This window comes from Phocoena sinus, chromosome 17 (assembly GCF_008692025.1).
Source record: "Phocoena sinus isolate mPhoSin1 chromosome 17, mPhoSin1.pri, whole genome shotgun sequence".
Classification (NCBI taxonomy): Eukaryota; Metazoa; Chordata; class Mammalia; order Artiodactyla; family Phocoenidae; genus Phocoena; species Phocoena sinus.
Genome location: NC_045779.1, coordinates 45,768,927 through 45,775,126, shown reverse-complemented (window position 1 = coordinate 45,775,126; position 6,200 = coordinate 45,768,927).

Genomic DNA, 6,200 nt, shown 5'->3' with positions numbered 1-6,200 from the left:
CCAAACACAGATAAGCAAAACGAGAAGACAAAAAAACACACAGCAGATGAAGGAGCAAGATAAAAACCTACCAGACCTAACAAACGAAGAGGAAATAGGCAGTCTACCTGAAAAAGAATTCAGAATAATGATAGTAAAGATGATCCAAAATCTTGGAAATACATTAGACAAAATGCAAGAAACATTTAACAAGGACCTGGAAGAACTAAAGATGAAATAAACAACAATGAACAACACAATAAATGAAATGAAAAATACTCTAGATGGGATCAATAGCAGAATAACTGAGACAGAAGAACAGATAAGTGACCTGGAAGATAAAATAGTGGAAATAACTACTGCAGAGCAGAATAAAGAAAAAAGAATGAAAAGAACTGAGGACAGTCTCAGAGACCTCTGGGACAACATTAAACGCACCAACATTCGAATTATAGGGGTTGCAGAAGAAGAAGAGAAAAAGAAAGGGACTGAGAAAATATTTGAAGAGATTATAGTTGAAAACTTCCCTAATATGGGAAAGGAAATAGTTAATCAAGTCCAGGAAGCACAGAAAGTCCCATAAAGAATAAATACAAGGAGAAATACGCCAAGACACATATTAATCAAACTGTCAAAAATTAAATACAAAGAAAGCATATTAAAAGCAGCAAGGGAAAAACAACAAATAACACACAAGGGAATCCCCATAAGGTTAACAGCTGATCTTTCAGCAGAAACTCTGCAAGCCAGAAGGGAGTGGCAGGACATACTGAAAGTGATGAAAGAGAAAAACCTGCAACCAAGATTACTCTACCCAGCAAGGATCTCATTCAGATTTAATGGAGAAATTACAACCTTTACAGACAAGCAAAAGCTGAGAGAGTTCAGCACCACAAAACCAGCATTACAACAAATGCTAAAGGAATTTCTCTAGGCAAGAAACCCAAGAGAAGGAAAAGACCTACATTAACGAACCCAAAACAATTTAGAAAATGGGAATAGGAACATACATATCGATAATTACCTTAAATGTAAATGGACTAAATGCTCCCACCAAAAGACACAGATTGGCTGAATGGATACAAACAAGACCCATATATATGCTGTCTACAAGAGACCCACTTCACACCTAGAGACACATACAGACTGAAAGTAAGGGGATGGAAAAAGATACTTCATGCAAATGGAAATCAGAAGAAAGCTGGAGTAGCAATTCTCATATCAGACAAAATAGACTTTAAAATAAAGACTATTACAAGAGAAAAAGAAGGAAACTACATAATGATCAAGGAATCAATCCAAGAAGAAGATATAACAATTGTAAATATTTATGCACCCAACATAGGAGCACCTCAATACATAAGGCAAATACTAACAGCCATAAAAGGGGAAATCGACAGTAACACATTCATAGTAGGGGACTTTAACACCCCACTTTCACCAATGGACAGATCATCCAAAATGAAAATAAATAAGGAAACACGAGGTTTAAATGATACATTAAACAAGATGGACTTAATTGATATTTATAGGACATTCCATCCAAAAACAACAGAATACACATTCTTCTCAAGTGCTCATGGAACATTCTCTAGGATAGATTGTATCTAGGGTCACTAATCAAGCCTTGGTAAATTTAAGAAAATTGAAATTCTATCAAGTATCTTTTCCGACCACAACGCCATAAGAATACATATCAATTACAGGAAAAGATCTGTATAAAATACAAACACATGGAGGCTAAACAATACATTACTTAATAACGAAGTGATCACTGAAGAAATCAAAGAGGAAATTAAAAAATACCTAGAAACAAATGACAATGGAGACACGACGACCCAAAACCTATGGGATGCAGCAAAAGCAGTTCTAAGAGGGAAGTTTATAGCAATACAAGCCCACCTTAAGAAACAGGAAACATCTCGAATAAACAACCTAACCTTGCACCTATAGCATTTAGAGAAAGAAGAACAAAAAAACCCCAAAGTTAGCAGAAAGAAAGAAATCATAAAAATCAGATTAAAAATAAATGAAAAAGAAATGAAGGAAACAATAGCAAAGATCAATAAAACTAAAAGCTGGTTCTTTGAGAAGATAAACAAAATAGATAAACCATTAGCCAGACTCATCAAGAAAAAAGGGAGAGGACTCAAATCAATAGAATTAGAAATGAAAAAGGAACAATAACAACTGACACTGCAGAAATACAAAAGATCATGAGAGATTACTACAAGCAACTCTATGCCAATAAAATCGACAACCTGGAAAAAATGGACAAATTCTTAGAAATGCACAACCTGCCAAGACTGAATCAGGAAGAAATAGAAAATAGGAACAGACCAATCACAAGCACTGAAATTGAAACTGTGATTAAAAATCTTCCAGCAAACAAAAGCCCAGGACCAGATGGCTTCACAGGCGAATTCTATCAAACATTTAGAGAAGAGCTAACACCTATCCTTCTCAAACTCTTCCCAAATATAGCACAGGGAGGAAAACTCCCAAATTCATTCTATGAGGCCACCATCACCCTGATACCAAAACCAGACAAGGATGTCACAAAGAAAGAAAACTATAGGCCAATATCACTGATGAACATACATGCAAAAATCCTCAACAAAATACTAGCAAACAGAATCCAAAGGCACATTAGAAGGAGCATACACTATGATCAAGTGGGGTTTATTCCAGGAATGCAAGGATTCTTCAACATACGCAAATCAATCAATGTGATAAAGCATATTAACAAATTGAAGGAGAAAAACCATATGATCATCTCAATAGATGCAGAGAAAGCTTTCGAAAAAATTCAACACCCATTTATGATAAAAACCCTCCAGAAAGTAGGCACAGAGGGAACTTTCCTCAACATAATAAAGACCATATATGAAAAACCCACAGCCAACATCATCCTCAATGGTGAAAAACTGAAACCATTTCCACTAAGATCAGGAACAAGACAAGGTTGCCCACTCTCACCACTCTTATTCAATATAGTTTTGGAAGTTTTAGCCACAGCAATCAGAGAAGAAAAGGAAATAAAAGGAATCCAAATCGGAAAAGCAGAAGTAAAGCTGTCACTGTTTGCAGATGACATGATACTATACAGAGAGAATCCTAAAGATGCTACCAGAAAACTACTAGAGCTAATCAATGAATTTGGTAAATGTGCAGGCTACAAAATTAATGCACAGAAATCTCTGGCATTCCTATACGCTAATGATGAAAAATCTGAAAGTGAAATCAAGAAAACACTCCCATTTACCAATGAAACAAAAAGAATAAAATATCTAGGAATAACCTACATAAGGAGACAAAAGACCTGTATGCAGAAAATTATAAGACACTGATGAAAGAAATTAATGATACAAATAGATGGAGAGATAAACCATATTCTTGGATCGGAAGAATCAACATTGTGAAAATGACTCTACTACCCAAAGCAATCTACAGATTCAATGCAATCCCTATCAAACTACCACTGGCATTTTTCACAGAACTAGAACAAAAATTTTCACAATTTGTATGGAAACACAAAAGACCCCGAATAGCCAAAGCAATCTTGAGAAACAAAAATGGAGCTGGAGGAATCAGGCTCCCTGACTTCAGACTATACTACAAAGCTACAGTAATCAAGACAGTATGGTACTGGCACAAAAACAGAAAGATAGATCAATGGAACAGGATAGAAAGCCCAGAGATAAACCCATGCACATATGGTCACCTTATCTTTGATAAAGGAGACAGGAATGTACAGTGGAGAAATGACAGCCTCTTCAATAAGTGGTGTTGGGAATACTGGACAGGTACATGTAAAAGGATGAGATTAGAACACTCCCTAGCACCACACACAAAAATAAGCTCAAAATGGATTAAAGACCTAAACATAAGGCCAGAAACTATCAAACTCTTAGAGGAAAACATGGGCATAACACTCTATGACATAAATCACAGCAAGATCCTTTTTGACCCACCTCCTAGAGAAATAGAAATAAAAACAAAAATAAACAAATGGGACCTAATGAAACTGAAAAGCTTTTGCACAGCAAAGGAAACCATAAACAAGACCAAAAGACAACCCTCAGAATGGGACGAAATATTTGCAAATGAAGCAACTGACAAAGATTAATCTCCAAAATTTACAAGCAGCTCATGCAGCTCAATAACAGAAAATCAAACAACCCAATCCAAAAATGGGCAGAAGACCTAAACAGACATTTCTCCAAAGAAGATATACAGACTCCCAACAAACACATGAAAGAATGCTCAACATCATTAATCATTAGAGAAATGCAAATCAAAACTACAATGCGATATCATCTCACACCAGTCAGAATGGCCATCATCAAAAAATCTAGAAACGATACATGCTGGAGAGGGTGTGGAGAAAAGGGAACCCTCTTGCACTGTTAATGGGAATGTAAACTGATACAGCCACTATGGAGAACAGTATGGAGGTTCCTTTAAAAACTACAAATAGAACTACCATATGACCCAGCAATCCCCCTACTGGGCATATACCCTGAGAAAACCATAATTCAAAAAGAGTCATATACCAAAATGTTCATTGCAGCTCTATTTACGATAGCCCAGAGATGGAGACAACCTAAGTGCCCATCATCGGGTGAATGGATAAAGAAGATGTGGCACATATATACAATGGAATATTACTCAGCCATAAAAAGAAACGAAATTGAGCTATTTGTAATGAGGTGGATAGACCTAGAGTCTGTTATACAGAGTGAAGTCAGTCAGACAGAGAAAGGCAAATACAGTATGCTAACACATATATATGGAATTTAAGAAAAAAAAATGTCATGGAGAACCTAGGGGTAAAACAGGTATAAAGACACAGACCTACTGGAGAACGGAGTTGAGGATATGGGGAGGGGGAAGAGTGAGCTGTGACAAAGCGAGACAGAGGCATGGACATATATACACTACCAAACTAAGGTAGATAGCTAGTGGGAAGAAGCCGCATAGCACAGGGATATCAGCACGGTGCTTTGTGACCGCCTGGAGGGGTGGGATAGGGAGGGTGGGAGGGAGGGAGACGCAAGAGGGAAGAGATATGGGAACATATGTATGTGTATGACTGATTTATTTTGTTATAAAGCAGAAACTAACACTCCATTGTAAAGCAATTATACCCCTATAAAGATGTTAAATAAATAAATAAAATAAATTATCTAGTTCCCAAGTTGGAAACATGGAATCATACTCAACTTCTTCTTCTTCACCCCTACATTCAAGTTAGCCATAAAGTCCTCTAATTATTAAACCCTAATCTCTCGAATTCACCTATTTCTCTCCAGGTCCTTGTCTAACTAAGTCACCATCATCTTGCCTACATCAACAGCCTACTAGCTGGTTTCTCTGTTGTTTTGCTCCACTTTGATATGTAGATGGAACAATCTTTCTAAAATGCATATTAATCCTGTCACTCACTCACTTGTTTAAAATATATTGATTTCCCATGGCCCTTAAGGTAAAGTCCAGGACTCCTTAACACAACAGATAAGACCCTTCACAGCCTTATCTCTACTTGGTCCGTTGTTATACTGAAAGACTTGCAGTCCCCTATGGGTATGTCCTCTGTCACCTTGAGGCCTGTACAGATATGATTGACCTTACTGCCCTCTCTTCATGGCCCCATCTTGGAATGGTTTATTCCTACTCATACTTCAAAATTCAGTTTAGCCACCTCTCCAAGAAGCTCTCCCTCCATCCTGACAAAGCTGGTTTAGATGCTCCTCCTTTGTACTCCCAGAATAGCATATGCTTGCTTGATTTCCCCCTCTAGTCTGTAAGGTCCTTAAGAGTAAGAATCATGGCTCACTTACCTGTGCCTCTCTAGTACCCAGTATGTTTATATCTATTAAATGAATGAATAAATGAATTTCAGTGACCAACTTTAATCCAGTTTAGGAAAATACTGTTGTAACCTCACTGTTGATTTTTATCATCACCTGGAGCTCTGCACCTCTGAAATTTTAAGTCATACTATGCTACTCTGTGACCAAAAAACTACTACTGTCCTTCCAGTGCTCTCACACTTATTATAATGAGTAAAAGAAAGCAGCCTTGCTTCCATTATTCTGTATTTAGCTTAGATATGGCAGCAACTTACCCTAAAATAGTTAAGGGAAGAAAAAGTTGTTTTGTACTTTGAAACCTAAAAAAAAAACCTGCATTGCTTGCCAATTCTTTTGAGACAAATG